This window comes from Crotalus tigris, unplaced genomic scaffold (assembly GCF_016545835.1).
Source record: "Crotalus tigris isolate CLP2741 ecotype Arizona unplaced genomic scaffold, ASM1654583v1 scf7180000017764.6130737, whole genome shotgun sequence".
Classification (NCBI taxonomy): domain Eukaryota; kingdom Metazoa; phylum Chordata; class Lepidosauria; order Squamata; family Viperidae; genus Crotalus; species Crotalus tigris.
Genome location: NW_024096618.1, coordinates 2771094 through 2787577, shown reverse-complemented (window position 1 = coordinate 2787577; position 16484 = coordinate 2771094). Strand labels below are relative to the sequence as shown.

Here is a 16484-nt window from a genome sequence, read left to right as displayed (position 1 = left end):
CTGAAGGATGTTTGCCAGTTTTCTTTGGTGCCCTTCAGAGCTCTCTCAGTTGTTTATTTACTAGACTCTTAATGCATTATCCACTAGGTTGTCTGTTTTTGTAGGCAACATACAACTGTTACCAATGCAACTGTTTTTTTTTTAATGCAGCACTGTAAATGGATTTGTTTATTTGGACGGGAAGGGCAGTCAGTAAAATATGTTGTGGTATTTATGACATGAGAAGAAAGTTAATTTTCATCATGGAACAGAGCAAAAATTTTTAGAAACTGGCGTCTCATAATTCAGTAAACTATGATGTGATTTGGGTTTAGTCTGCATGAATCCAGCCAGCATCAAAGATGGCAAACAATCCATGACCATGCTTGTCCTAGAAGTTAAATTCCAGCTTCTACAAACTAACAATGGGATTTGCTCCAGGTTCAGATGACATCATGTACCTGAGCTAAAAGCCTCTATATTTATTTAAGAAGCTAAGGGCGGGTGTAAAACGTCACTGGGTGTGCACTGATTAATGGTTTCTAGTGGTTTAACATGATGTTGAATGCTTTGAGCCCAACACTTGCATGTGGTTGAATTCATGGAGTACAACATTATCTAGATGACTTCATAGAGAAACAGCATGTGGTCTCCTCTCCAGATAGAATTCTGCCTCCTCCTTCAATCCATATTTAGGGCTCTGTTGTTTGGGCTTGGATGCTGAGAAGCGTCAGGCCTTATTAGTACTTGATGGAAGATTGCCAGGGAACACTGAGGCTGTAGGCTAGACTGGAAATTGCAAAAAATAAAAAAGTAAAAAATATCTTGGAAGGGGGCCCACAGCAAACCACTTCCATGTTGCTGCCAATAAATCTTTATAAAGAAGTTCATTAAGTCACCGGGATTCAAAATCATCTTGAAGCAGATCTTTTTATGAACCAGAGTCTATGCTAATGTATGATTGGTTTTCCTGAGTTCTTACTATTATAAACCTTTATAGTGTGCTTCATTTAAAAAATGGGGGGAAATTGGACACCTCAAAAATGTTGGAAATTTTTGCTTTAAGGTTCTTGAAATGGACTTTAAAACAAACAAGATTGCCATCTATGAATAATTAAAAACTTGGTTTCAGGAACATTTGATTATATTTTAGAAATAGTATTTTCTCCCACACATACAAAGAATCTCGGCCTGGAAAATGTCAAGCAGTTTTCCTTTGTTTTCCATTATTCATAATATACGAGTCAGAAACAGCTCAATTAAACTGAAAGGCAAAGTATCAGGGAAAAAAAAATCCTTTCAAATGAAGGTACAGTTAATGTAGAGAATTCATGAATATGGAACTGGAACAAAACAAGAGTAGCAATTACATGGTCATTAGGCCAGAAAGCTTTGTCTAGATATATATCAAATATTCAATATTCATTCATTTGTGTTCTTTTTAAAATGTTTATACCTTTCTTCCAATGCATACTTCCAGTGATCATATTACAAAATACACGTCAGTTCATTGAAGAGATTCCATTCTTAGGAGTAAGGAAGGAAAATTCCATTCTTAGAAACGGTATCTGTGAAAACTATAGCTTGTTCAGAATGTTCCAAAGAATGATAATTGGTTTGGCTATGCACCCTCTAGAACAGTGGTTCTCAACCTTTTTAATGCCGCGACCCCCAACCGGTCGTAAGTCGAGACTACTCAACTGGTCGTAAGTCGAGGACTATTCAACTGGTGCAGCACTGTTTGCAGAATGGGACTTTTGGCGGGCTCAGCAGGGCAGAGACAGCCTGGACAATTCCTATTGGCTTTGGAAAGCCAATAGAATTAGACTCTATTCAAGAGAGTCTATTCTATTGGCTTTCAAAAGCCAATAGAATAAAAGGGAGTAGCACAGCTAAGGAAAAGGGAAAAAAAAAATTGGCGGACTGCGTTGTTTGGTGACCCCTGTGAAATGGTCGTTCGACCCCAAATGGGGTCCCGACCCACAGGTTGAGAACCACTGCTCTAGAAAATTGTATATCCAGCTACTATTGTATATTGTACTATTGTATATCCAGCTATACAGAATGAGTGTGCCACTGTTGACAACTCAAGGATATATGGCATTGTTAATGGTATCAATATCCTACTAATGTAAAGATGTGCATTTTTAGAATGACTCAGAAAGAGCCATTTGTGCCCTGAAACTATGGCATCCTAGGTCAGTGCCTACTCATCCTTTAGCTTAAAGCCTGCCGTCTCTCTCTCTCTCTCTCTCCCTCCCTCCCTCCCTCTCTCTCTCTCTCTCTCTCTCTCTCTCTCTCTCTCTCTCTGTGTTGTATGTTGTATGCAAATTAATTTTAGGGCCAAAGTGGAAGCCTGTTGCAATTCTCCCAATTTTCTGGGTGCACATAATATGCTAAATTATGGTTTATGCAAAGAACTAACTCTCTGGAAAAAAAGCTCTAAGGCTGAGAAAGGTGAAAGAAAAAGAAGAGGATGGCCAGCTGCAAGGTGGATGGCTCGGTTCAGTGGCAACAAGTGTATCTTTGAGAGACTTGAAAGACCAGTTGGGGAAAGATCCTCATGGTGAAAAGCTATGCGGTCCTTAGGAGATGAAAACAATTCCATGGCACGTTAATCAATGGCTGGTTAGTTTGAGGTACAGGGTGTTGTGTGAATAATTTTTGGTTAAAAGTCCATTTTTCCCTTCAGGATCAAATTTAGAAAAAAGAAAGATTTGTCAGTTTCCAGCAGAGGAAAATTCTGCTTAGCATGAATTGGCCTGTCCTTTTGCTATTCTTAGTCACTTCCGCTTATCTGACAAGCAATAGAGTGAAGGCCATAAGTGCATCTCTTTCAAGTACTAAAATACAAAAACTTCTAAACGGCTGGTTCATGCTTTACACAAAATGTAGCAAATACAATGATTGTTCGCAACATAAAAGAGGAAGATTGGGACAGAAAAAGAAATCGGTATTGATATGATTTGTGTACAAGCCAGCGGGTGGCGATGTGAACACATTGTGATGCAGTGAAGAGGTGGAATCCTGCTTCCTCCTGATCAAGTAATAGAGCATGGTTTTAAAGGCAAACACTTCATTTCTTTCCTTTTGGCCATCATATCCTTCAAAACCCACTGTAGACTTTGAGTACATTCCCAGCCAGCTCATTGATAGTGGAAGCTGAGGCTGAATGAACTTGTCTCAACAGAAGGAAAACTAACTTGGACTTCAGTAAGGCATTTGATAAAGTAGATCACAACCTACTACTTGACAAGATAGAAAAATGTGGGGTAGAAAGCACCACCACCAGATGGATCCATAGCTGGCTGACCGGCCGTACTCAGCATGTGGTCCTCAATGGAACCGCATCTACATGGAGGGAAGTGTGTAGTGGGGTGTCCCAGGGCTCTGTTCTGGGCCAGTGCTCTTCAATATCTATATCAACAATTTGGATGAGGGGATAGATGGGGAACTCATCAAATTTGCAGATGACACCAAGCTGGCAGGAATAGCCAACACTCCAGAAGACAGGCTTGAGATACAGAAGGATAGCACCCAGACTTGAACACTGGGTGCTATCTAACAAAATGAAATTCAATGGTGAAAAAAGCAAGTTTCTACATTTAGGCAAGAAAAACCAAATGCACAGGTATAGTTTAGGGTGTACCTTGCTCAATAGTAGTAACTGTGAGAGGGACCTCGGAGTCCTAATAGACAATCACCCAAATATGAGCCAGCAGTGTGCTGCAGCTGCCAAAAAGGCCAACACAGTGCTAAGCTGCATTAACAGAGGGATAGAATCACAATCACGTGAAGTGTTAATACCACTTTACAATGCCTCGGTAAGGCCACACTTGGAATACTGCATCCAGTTTTGGTCACCACAATGTAAAAAAGATGTTGAGACTCTAGAAAGAGTACAGAGAAGAGCAACAAAGATGATTAGGGGACTGGAGGCTAAAGCATATAAGAGACGGTTGCTGGAATTGGGTATGTCTAGTTTAATGAAGAGAAGGACGAGGGGGGACATGATAGCAGTGTTCCAATATCTCAGGGGCTGCTACAAAGAAGAGGGAGTGTAGCTATTCTCCAGAGCACCTGAAAGCAGGACAAGAAGCAACGGGTGGAAACTAAGCAAGGAGAGAAGCAACCTAGAATTAAGGAGAAACTTCCTGACAGAACAATTAGCCAGTGGAACAACCTGCCTCCAGAAGTGGTGAATGCTCCAACACTGGAGGTTTTTAAGAAGAGACTGGACAGCCATTTGTCTGAAATGGTATAGGGTTTCCTGCCTGAGCAGGGGGTTGGACTAGATGACCTCCAAGGTCTCTTCCAACTTTACTATTATTATTATTATTATTAACCCTCACCTTGGTAGGTTGCGTCGCCTGGCAGACCCCTTCTGGGTTAGATCTGATCAGTGCTTTGATGGGAGATTTCCAGAGAACGACAGGGCTGTTGGTATATGGGGAAATCAAGAAACATCCGAGAAGATAGCAGTGCCAAACCATTTTTATAGGATTGTCAAGAAAACTGCTTGGATCTGAGCATGAAGTCACCAGCTCAGCTTGAAGCATCCCAAGGAAAGGAGGTAGAGCTCAGTGTGACATACTGCTCTGTATCAGTGAATTCAAGCATTGGGTGCACTGTGATTTCTTATGAAGGGAGCCAAAACTTTGCAAGAGAATACACTGGAGCCACAGTAGCATCTTAAAATGTGGCTTTTATTTGATAACTGACCTGAGAAATAGTCAGCAACATGCAAAGGAGAAAATGCAGCATTCTTTAAGAGCAACAGAGGAAGAATGCTATTTTTTTTTTTAAAGGCCAATTTCACTTCACCTCCCCTCCACCCCCTACTCTGTCATCTGTAGTGGTAGAATGTGGTAATGTTGTGGTAGAATAGTTGCCTCGATGATGCAGGTGCTAAATGGGTAAGGTTTTTACAATTTTTGTTTTCTTTCATAAAATGGAGGCAACCCTGTTCTTAATAACAAAACAAGCCTCTCTGCGGCAGGAAACAGTTCCTGCAGCTGCAGATCAACCAGATAGAGAAGCTAGAAATGAGTCAAGGAGTTGGGGGTGAGAAGGCTTTTTTATCCTCCTAGTGTTTCAGTTATAAACAGCAACAATAAAATTAGTTGTTGTTGTTAATTGTGAAGTCGTGTCCGATCCATCGCGACCCCATGGACAATGTTCCTCCAGGTCTTCTTGTCCTCTACCATCTTACCATTTAAGTTCACACCTACTGCTTCAGTGACTCCATCCAGCCATCTCATTCTCTGTCGTCCCCTTCTTCTATTGCCCTCAATCTTTCCCAGCATTAGGCCCTTCTCCAGTGAGTCCTTCCTTCTCATTAGGTGGCCAAAGTATTTGAGTTTCAACTTCAGGATCTGGCCTTCTAAAGAGCAGTCGGGGTTGATCTCTTCTAGGACTGACCAGTTTGAACACCTTGCAGTCCAAGGGACTTGCAGGAGTCTTAAAATTAGTAGGAACCCCCAATATTTGCTCTGCTTTGGGATGCAACAGTTGTTGGGGGAAGCTGACAAAGATTAAACAAACTCTAGTTTGACTTGCCCAGTGTTCCCTTTATGTTTTAAATATAATGAAATAAAGTAGTTGATTAGATCCAAAAACTCTTTGATGAAATAGATTAGGTAGTTGCAGTTCAGGTTCAGTTTTGGCACTGAAAGATACACACACATATATAGGTAAGGTGACCAACCGTCCTCCTTTAGAGAGGACAGTCCTCCTTTTGTAAGTTCTGTCCTCCCTCAAAAAGTGTCCTCCTTCATGTCCTCCTTTTCGATATTTGAAGACTAATCTGCAGGGCTTTTTTTCCCCCTCATAGAACGCTCAGAATGGCGTTCCAGCACTCTTTTTTAAAGTTTTTTTTTTCAACTTTTGCATGTGCTGTGCTACTCCCACTATTGGCTTTCGAAAGCCAATAGGAATTGCTGTTGAGTGCGCCAAAACACCCGGCTGGCAAACTTTGCACATGCAAATTGTCTGTATTATTGTTGCAATGAATAAAATGTTTCTTTTATTTACGATATTTTTTCTTCAATTTATTTGTGTCCTCCTTTTCATTGTAAAAAAGTTGGTCACCTTAATATAGGTGTATTTTTCTTTTGTGTGCCACTGAGTCACATTGAGCTGAGGTGAGCAACCATAAAAATGCTTTAAATGCATGAACTTTATTGATTTTCCTGGACCTCTCAGCAATTTTCAAAACCATTGGCCTGGCATCTTGTTGTCCAGACAAGGTGGGACTAGAACGGCCTTCAAGTGGTTCTTGCTTATACCTGGATTGCAAATGGTTACCTGGAAGTAGGACTTACCTGGTATCCCTGGTTGTTTTTTAGTACATCTCTTACCATCTTTATTGCTTTTTTATACCGGGCAAATGCTTTTTATGCCTTAATGTCTCAGGTTTTTAATAACAATACTCTTGTGATATTTTTGACTTTATGTTGCTGCTTTTTTCTCTCTGTTAACTGTGATATTATGCTGCTGATTCAAATATAGAAATTGAATTACAATTTATGTCGTATTAATTGTTTGAATGGTTGCATGTGTAAATTGGTTTGAGCTGTTTTAAAATAGGATGTGTTATGTCTATATTTTAAATGAATATAAATAAACAAGCCATCACTTCTGTGGTGTCCTAAGCATATTAATTGATAACCAGAATACTTGTAAAGCATCTGGATGGGAAGTTATTCTTTAAAGAAAAAAACAAAAACAAAATTTGGCTCCTAGAGAAGTTCAGAACTGAAAATGGCTCACCAAAAGATTTATCCTGCCCCCCCCCAGTAGCAAATTTTAAGTCTGAGCATGATAGATGGAGAAAAGTATTAACACAGAAACAGTGATTGTATTAATGGTATTGCCATTTTAATTAAATTTAAATATGGTTCTGTTCTCCCCAGTCATTTCTTTGTCTTGGTCAGGTGTAGTCCCACCCAGCCTGAAACACATTTTGCACACATGCTTTGAAGACAGATCTATTGCTGAACTTCAGGCTGCAAAGAAATTTCATTTAAAACATTGCAGACAAGTACACGAGGCGTGAAATGTCTAGTTTCATCCCAGTCATAAATAGTCTAAGTTAGAAGTTTTATTTACCTTTTCTTTTTTCACTAAAATCCCTAAAGTGTCCCAACTTGAATCCAGTGTAATGCATTAGCAACATAGCTTTATTCAAAATGATTGGCAGGAGGAACAGAAACATTGCTGCATCTCATGATTCCTAGGCTATGCTAGCCTGAATAAGGGAGTAAAACCCTGAGTGGCCACACTATGCTAAGCCAAAATGTATGTGTGTGTGTGTGTATTGTGTGTTTTAATCGTATTTTGTTAACTATTTTTGAGAAAAGGGAAAAAAGAGAAAAAAGAAAAAAAAAGAAAATTTAGAGTAACTAAATAGTGAATTTACCAACATGAGGGATTTAGATTTAAAAATTTTAATATTTCTTTAATTAGTTTTAAATAACTGAGTATTTAATAGGAAGGGTTAAGTATCCTTATAGCAATTACCCTGTACAAAATGTTGATATACTTAGTGGGAAAGTAAGATTTAGCAGTATTTCTATTATCAATAATCGTTGTGATTGTTCAGCTTGCACCAAGTATGGAAAACTGATCCAATCTGGTTGTTATTTTACCAACAATTTTTAGAGAGCGAACTGCCCATTTTAGCAAACAATACTGGAGTGAAACATCAGCAATAAAACACCTTATGGCAGTTTTTTTTTTTGTATGTGAATTTAATGGTTTTCTTCCATTGACATTCCTCTTGAAGCTTATTAAATATTATATGTAGGATCTTCATCCATTTAATTACAGCATTTCTAAATTGTTTGGTTTCTGAACATATTTCAACACATAAGGCCCAGCAAATGCTCTGAATTTGCATTAAAAGGTTTTCAAATTCATTAAGAATCTCCAAGTGTTCCCACTCATTTCTGAGATTCTTTTAAATCTTTTCTTGAGATTCTTTTAAATCTATAATGTTTATTTGAAAATGGAAATTGGTTGGATCATTCTGGCATTTTCAAAGAGTTTCAAAATATTTTCTTCTTAATAATCAGTTCTTGCAGTTTATACAATTTGTTATCTCTCCACTGAGTTTGCTTTCTCTTTATTAAAATAAAATTTTAATAACTAGGTGAGAGATAAATCATTCTTCTCCTGTATTTATCACATTTTTTTTAAACACTGTTTATTGCATGATCTCTCTATAAGCCATTAATTCCTGTTTGTATCAGTCCAAAGACATTTGTACAAATGATCTGGGATTTCTGTTCCCTTAATAAAAATAACTCAATCATAAGATGATATGATCCAATCTATAATCCAAGTTAGACAGTAAGGTGGTTGGAGCTGCTGGACTAACTTCTTCCTCCAAATTTAAAGTTAAGTACTGTAGTTAACTTAAAATATAATCCTCAATCATTTATTAGTCCACCAAAAATTGTCTCTATCAGTTAATATTTTATTTTCAATTTTTATTGGGAGCATTTGGACAGAAAATTAAACCTTGGCAGAAAGTTCATTTTAATTGCTATGATTTCTCTTAATTAATATTGTTTTAATTTTCTCCATCTTAAATATATATCTACTGTTATATTTTTGAAACTCTGTAAAAAAGTATATTTAAATAGGACTTTATTATCAACCTATCTGGGTTTTGGATTTAGAATCCAGTGTTTATACTCTAGATCTGTTTTTATAAACTTAGTCAATTATGATTTATTCAAGAAACCATGTTTAAGCAAACCAAGGCTTAATTTGTTATATGAACATAGCAAAATTCTTCATCTGAACTGTTATTGTTCGAAATATGCTTTTAGCATTGGAACTTAGATCCTTATCCTTTCACATTAAAAACGTAACATCTTATTTAATCAACAGACTTTGTTTCATTTTATTAACTAATACAAAAGAATAAGACCCCCTTTAAGATTTCTGTCAAATCACCTAACTAAATACTTGCAGATACAATGTGCTTTCTATACAACATTGTAGAATGAAAGCTTAAAGTGCTGTTCATCTCTCAGCTTCGTTCCCAGTTTACAGATAGATTTCATTAGGCTGTTGTAAAAGATAAGTTAAGTCTAAGCCCAAACTTTGTGACCCCTAATTCCGGAGCCCTTCTGCTCCCATACTCCTCCAACCCTCAGGCTTGCTGGCTGATAGATTATGGGAAAGGCACCTGGGCGAGTCTAGGCTGAAACCTGGTTTAGATAATAGCTTGACATGACTTGAGGCCTTGAATAGCATCCATTTTCACTCTCACTATGCAACCATAACAATTATTTCCCTCTTTCCCTGAACTAGTTCTAATGAAACTGTCTGTGTTTTCATTTCCGTTGACTATGGTGATAGAAGCACAGTATGATGCTATTATCAGGGTTCATATTCCAGCACATTTTATGAAAGTTGCCCATCCAACAGTGACATTGTTCCTTTCTATAGTCACCTTGCCTTGATGGAGGACATCAGAAGACTCTGAATGCAATGAAGACCAACCAACATGTGAAGTACAAGCGACCCAGGATTTAACGAGAGCAGCGATGTGATTTGGAAGACAGCTATATGGGAATATGTGTCATCATAATTTCCTCTGAATAGCTGCAGTTTCCTTCAGTTCACCCAATATTTGGAGACAATATGAAAACCCGCTCGGATTAATAATTTCCACACAAAGATAAGGAAACACTAACATCTTTATTATGAGGCAGAAAATACGTATTGAAATTTTCTCCAGGCATAGAACAATTTAATATAAAGTGACCAATGAGTCCCTCTGGAAGGAAGAAGCTGAGATGAAGGATGTGGAAACTTCAGAATGGAATGGATCTTCACTGGGAAAGGCCTGCAGCCATACGTAAATCTGTGCTTGGCTGTTAAGGGAGTGAATACTGCTGTAGCAGGTAATGCAATTAGAGACCTACAAAGGAAATAAATTCAGATGTAGGGATATAGTCAGCAATGACCATCAGCACATGGCTGCCTGTCACTTAAGTATATGTCCTGAATAAGACACCTCAGAGTATCAGGGCCTTTGCTATACAAAGGTGGGACCTGCAGTTCATGTTAAAACTATAATGTGGTTTAATTACTCTGAGTGGGAACCCATCACCATAATTTATTGGCTTAGTATGCTGTGTGAGTAAAGTCATTTGTGGCTTAGTCAATAAATTATAATTAAACTATCAATGTGATGTTTCAACAGCATCAAAAAGTTGTTCTAGGATAACCAAGACAGTTGTCTCTTACCTTTTTTTCTATAGAACTTGTAGATGCCCAAAATAACACTGTAGACCAAGCTTTTCGCCCCTAGTAGGAGGAATATAAAGTGTCCTGCATAAAGGGTGAGTTGAACCTCAGAGATACCTGAAGGTGATTCTGAAGAAAGAAGGAAAGAAAGAGGTTGCAGTTGTAACAGAAGCTAGCGGCATTGCTTAAGGAGACATTTCAGGGTGATATTTTAATACCCCCCCTCCCCCATTCAGTTTGCAAAGCTTGCAACCCAAATGTTTTGAGTTGGACTTTTTTCATTTCATTCCACAGAATCCTTTCGATAAATAAGCAACTAATTTTGGCCAGTCCTCTTGAAGAGTTCATGCAAAAGTAGCAAATGGTGCATTTTAAAATGTGTTTTGTTACTGATATTTCTAGGGAAAATTGTTTGCAGGATTTTTGCCTCAGCCATTTGCCAGAGGAATTTGGTTGTTGGGGACTATGCAGAGACTCTCTATTTCTCTCCCTCTCCCTCCCTCCCTCCCTCCCTCCCTCCCTCTATATGTGTATATGGCAGTGGAGGTCATGGGTTGCCATAAGTAAAACTCAGGCCAGCTCTGCTCAACCCTCTTCCTTGTAAAACTGACTTTAGACTGATGATCCAATAACAAACAGCCCTTTGGTTGTGGGAAGCAGATGTGCTTGACCACCAGTAAATCAATCTCCAAGGCCCAGAAAGGTTTTCTCTTCCAGAAAGGAAGAAGAGGAAGCCACTTTCCAGCCCTGTCTTCCTGATGACAGAACTCAGCCAGCTTATTCATTCCCCTGCTGCTTGCTTAATTGCCCGGCATTTCCTTACCTGTCTGGTGGTCTGGACTGCTCTTCACCGAGTCACCCACCTCCTGCCCTATTTGGTTGACATGGCAGGAGTAGTTGTGGCCTTTCTGCCACTCCTCTGCCAACACGCTCAGGCGACTGGCAGTGGCGAAGTTGCACTTCCCTTCTTGCTTGACTGGCTCAGTAGCAAAGGAGAGCCGTTCAATCTTTTTGCCATCACGCTCCCAGATCACATCCAGGGGCCACTCGTAGTGGAAGCCCTGGACCAGGCACACGAGGGTGACGCGCTTTTTGTGGCATAAAGGGCTCAGGAGAACGACGCTTGGTGATGGCTGATCGTCACAATTTGGATCTGCAGGAGAGAAGTAGCCTGTGTTTTGCCCTTACAGACAGACTTAACCTGTGATTAGAAGCAAGACTCAGGAATGAAGCATCCTGTCAAGGAAGAAAGGTCCCTTCCCAGTCTTCAAGCCCTCCAAGAAAGACTTGGAGTGGCACCAGATATTCCAGAAATCGTGGGCGCTCCATCACTGGAAGTTTTTAAAAAGAGACTAGACAATTATCTGACTGAGATGGTATAGGCCTTCCTGCTTGAGCAGAGGGCTGGACTAGAAGACCTCCAAGGTCCCTTCCAGCTCTATTCTATTCTAAGTCCCATAATCCTCTGGAAACATACTGGCTGGAGATATATACATATACATACACACACACACACACACACACACACACACACACACACACACACACATATATTTTCTGAGGTTTTCGCGGGTGTTTGTATGTAGGTCTTTGGTTGTTCGGGTTTAATCCCGCGTAAAATTGGAAGTATTTTGGCGACGTTTCGACGAAGTCCCATTCGTCATCTTCAGGCTGGTGTTTTCAGCTTCATGCTTCGAGGAGCATGAAGCTGAAAACACCAGCCTGAAAATGATGAATGGGACTTCGTCGAAATGTCGCCAAGACACTTCCAATTTTACGTGGGAGAAAACCCGAACAACCAAAGACCTACCTACCTACCTACCTACATACATACATATATATAAGGGCATGAAGCTGGAGAAGGCTGAACTTCAGTTTAATTATGACACTTGCTACCAATTGGACGGATGCTTTTACTAAGCACATTAATGCCGATGGTACCCTTGAATCATATTAATGAACAGGATGACTAAAACAGAATAAAGTCTCTGGTTTTAGCTCCGGTGTATTTTCAAAATTGGGCTTACTTTTAAGACTGTTTATACTAAAGCATTCCTTAGGTGAACATTTTTCTAGATATTTTTAAAAAACTTTATAAAGTAAGATAAATAGGCCAAGCAAATGCCAACAACAGTGAAATAAACTAGCTCAGGACTCGGTTGGGGGTCCCATGATTTTAACTGTGGAATATAAAGTGTGGCCTTGTTACTGTTTTGTTTTTAAAGCTGCTTGTATGATCTAGTTTCTCTTTATTTGATAATCCTTAAAATGAACTGAGAGACAGATTAGGTTAGAAATCAGGAGGCCATGAGTTCTAGTCCCACCTTAGGCACAAAGCCAGTTGGGTGACCTTTGGCCAGTCACTCTCTCTTAGCCCTAGGAAGCAGGCAATGGAAAACCACTTCTGAAAAACCTTGCCAAGAAAACTGCAGGGACTTGTCACCAGGGCAGTTACCAGGAGTTTTTTTTTTTTTTTTTTAAATGACTCAAAGGCATCCCACCACCAAAAGCATCAGTTCAATTAAATCAGCCTTCCCTAATTAGCAACCAGCCATGTGCCTTGGACTACAGCTCCCAACAGCGGGAACATTATGGGGAGTATAGTCTAAAAACTCTACTACATCTGAAAAGCAACTGGTTGGGAAAGGCACCATTATTAAATCTATCTGAAGGGACGACAGCTGCCTCTGAGTTTGAGTTGTCTTAAAGCAGGGCAACTTGGAAGGCTCCAGCCGCCCACTTCCAGGCCAGATCTCAGTGACCAGCTGGCCAAAGCTGCCCCTCGCCTCCTCTTTCCAGCTCCACCAGGGACTATCAGCCTTTCCCAACCAAAGCTCTAGTAGTTCTCACAAAGGGAGGACGGCGACTGGTCGGAAGGACCTGCTGGCTTGTTTTCGGGAACGCAGAAATCCGATCCTAACACAGGAGGGTTGCCTCTTGCCCAGCTGGGGATACAGTTTACCCTTCGCCCAAGTGGGCTGATCCGGGACGTCGCTGACCCTCCCCTTGGTCCGCTGCACCGGCAAAGGCAAACGAAGAGCCCTTCTGCTGCCCCTGCCTGAGCAAAGGGAGGGGGGAGGCTCGCTCCCGCTTCTCCTCCGCCGCTTCCCTACCCCCCCCCCCCGTTTTGATGAATCCTCCAGGCAGAGGTAGGCAACCTCGGCTCTTTTATGACTCGTGGACTTCAATTCCCAGAATTCCTGAGCCAGCTGTGCTGGCTCAGGAATTCTGGGAGTTGAAGTCCACGAGTCATAAAAGAGCCGAGGTTGCCGATCCCTGCGAGCCTCTGGCGGGACCTTCGTGGCGGGAGCCAAGCGGGTGCCTTGGGCGCTCCCTTCGCCGGTCCGACGAGAGGCGAGGGCGGACTCCCTGGCAAAGTGGAGCAAGCCCTCGACTTTGCCTCCCCACTGCGCAGGCGGCAATGGAAGACTTTTCCCCCGGCGATCTGACCCTCTGCCGCTCCCCGCCTCGGACCAGCCCAGACTCGCTCCCTGGGAAGCCCTCGCGGTAACCCCCCCCCCCACGGGAGAGTTGGGAAAGAGCAAGCGAAGCAGGCCGCTTTCGGACTCACCTGTGACGAGGACGTGCGTTCCGGTGGGGGCGAAGTGAGCTTGTTCTCACAGCGCTGCAGTCTTTCCGGGCGCCTTTGCAAAATCTTCCCGGCTCTTCCCGAGCCTTTGGCGGCCGGCGTCGCCGTTCCCCTTCGCCCGCCGGGCTTGTCACGTCCGGACGAGCCGGGCTTAGTGACCGTTCCGTCCAAAAGGGGGCAAGACGATGAGCTCCGCTCGGCCGAGGACGTCGCAAACGCTCAGCCCGGCGAGAGGGCGGCCGGCGAGCGGGAGCCCTCGCTTCTCATTCGGGAGCCCGCCAAAGGGCCCTGCACCCCAACGCCTAGTTCGGCTCCCTCCGACTTCTTCTCCCGGGACCCGACCTGGGATCCGAACCCTTTTCCACGGCTCCTAGCAGCCCCCACCCTAGTCCCTCGCCTGGCCAGAGTATTAGACGCGCTTTGTATCACCGTGCCCTGTACTGTGCACAGTCAGACGAGGCGCGGCAAAAACTTCCTTTCACTTTTTTGCGGGCAGCCCCGAATGTCCAAATTGCACCCAGAGTGTTAATTCACGCTCCTTTCTCCGACGCCCGACGGTCTCTGGATATTAGGCGTTTCGGAGATCGACTCCGGGGCCGGGGGCTGGGGTGTCCTCGGATCCGGGGGCCAAATCTTAAGTGACTCAGGTGTTCTCATTTCTCCTACCAACCCCTAGCTTGAAATCACCAATTTCCATTTTTAAATGCAATGCCCCCCCCCGCCCTCTCCAGCTTCCTTCCAACTTCTGGGATTGGGGATTGAGATTGGTCCCTGTCTGCCGCCCACAGGATGCTGATCAAAAGGTGTTCGCCTGCGCTACTGTATTGTGTCTACATTTTTTTCCTTCAACTTCTGCTGTAAACCCCCCCCCCCAAGTCTCCCTCAGTAAATGGTGGGAAGGGCACTGAGGTGACAGGCCCATCAAGTGGACATGTGGTGAGTGGAACCAGATGGGCTTTACCTGTGGAAGAATCCAGGGCCAACCCCTGGTCTGAGAGGGCCATGGCATGGCTCCTAAGTAGAGCATTCACTCCCACAGGCTCAGAAGCAGCAACACCAGGTGCCTTATCATACCTGTAGATCAGAGGTCCCCAACCTTTTGGGTACCAGGGACTGGTTATGTGGAGAGGGGTTTTTCCATGGACCGGACGGGACGTGGTTTTGTGTGCTGCCTGCATCCCGCAGATGGGGCTTTGCTTGTTTGTGTGACCCGGTTGCTGGCATGCCACGGCCCAGTGCCGGTCCACGGCCCGGGGGTTGTGGATCCCTGCTGTAGATGATGAGATCATGCGGATGATGCTGATGGCAGTTTGATCATCATCATTGCTGAAATGTTGAATCATATTGAACATCAGACTCATAGGATACAAGGGTTAGAAGATATCTGGGAGCGCTTCTAGTCCAGTCCCCTGACCAATTCAGAAATCCCTTACTTCAGTCTCCCCAGCAAATGGCTATCCAAACTTTAGATATATCAAATCCCAACATTTGTCAGTTCCATGCCTGAGAACAGCTCTCAGTTATCTGGAAATTTTTCCTGATATCCAACTTAATTAAAATCCCTTGTCTTTTGTCCTGTCTTCTGAAATAACTTTAAATAATTCTGCCCTGTCTTTAACAAGACAGTCTTTCAGATGCTTGTAGAAAGCTACCATGTCTCATCCCCATCTTCTCTCTAGACAAACATATTCAATGCTACCAATAGTTCTTATTCATGGGTTGTTGTTTTTTCTACCTATCATTTTGGTTGCTCTACTGTGGACATGCTCCAGTTTGTCAGTGTCCTTTTGAAAATGGCCCAGAATATTCTAGGAGTGGACAGACCAGCAAAGAACAGGGTTTTCTCTTGATTATATTTCTGCTGATGCAGGATTGAATTTGCTGTTTCTCACAGTTGCAATATACTATTGACTCATGTTGTTACACCAAGACACCCAGATTTTTTCTGCATGTTCTGTTGCTTCTATTCATGCCTTTAGTTTTTCATACCCAAATAAAAAAGCTTTACATTTGTTCCAGATGAAATGCATTTTATTTGTTTCTAACCATTGTTTTAGTTTGTTAAATATCTCTCAACAGGGAGAAAGCAGAACTACTTAACTTGTTTTTTGCATTCATCTTTACACAAAGGGAAAAACAGTCCATACCACAAAAAACAGATTACAAACACAAGTTAAGATAGGCAAGAAAATGGTAAGTGAGCACCTGTTCACGCTAGATGAGTTCAAATCATCAGGACCAGATGGATTACACCCCAAGGTTCTGAAGGAACTAGCAGACGTGATCTCAGAACCATTGAACTATATCTTTCAAAGATCCTGGAGCACTGGGGAACTACCAGAGGACTGGAAAAGAGCTGATGTATTTCCCATCTTCAAAAAAGGAAAAAAAAAAATAGAACCAGGAATGTACAGACCTATCAGCCTGACCTCAATACCTGGGAAGATTCTGGAAAAGATAATCAAGCAACGAATCAGCAAACACCTAGAGGCAAACAAAGTTATTACCAGAAGCCAACATGCATTCTTTGGCCAGGTGACAAAATTAGTGGACCAGAGGAATACTGTGGATATAATTTACTTGGACTTCAGTAAGGTATTTGATAAAGTAGATCACAACCTACTACTTGATAAGATAGAAAAATGTGGGT

At 42.0% G+C, this 16484-nt stretch overlaps 1 long non-coding RNA gene across 1 annotated transcript; it reads right to left on the bottom strand.

Moving 5' to 3' along the window:
* Positions 1–9674: 9674 nt before the first annotated feature.
* On the bottom strand, positions 9675–13867 carry LOC120307019. The gene is made up of 4 exons (XR_005556433.1): positions 13817–13867; positions 11069–11398; positions 10246–10374; positions 9675–9916 (listed from the first exon to the last, which is right to left on the bottom strand). It is a non-coding gene; the product is annotated as an uncharacterized LOC120307019 (long non-coding RNA).
* Between the last annotated feature and the right edge of the window lie 2617 nt (positions 13868–16484).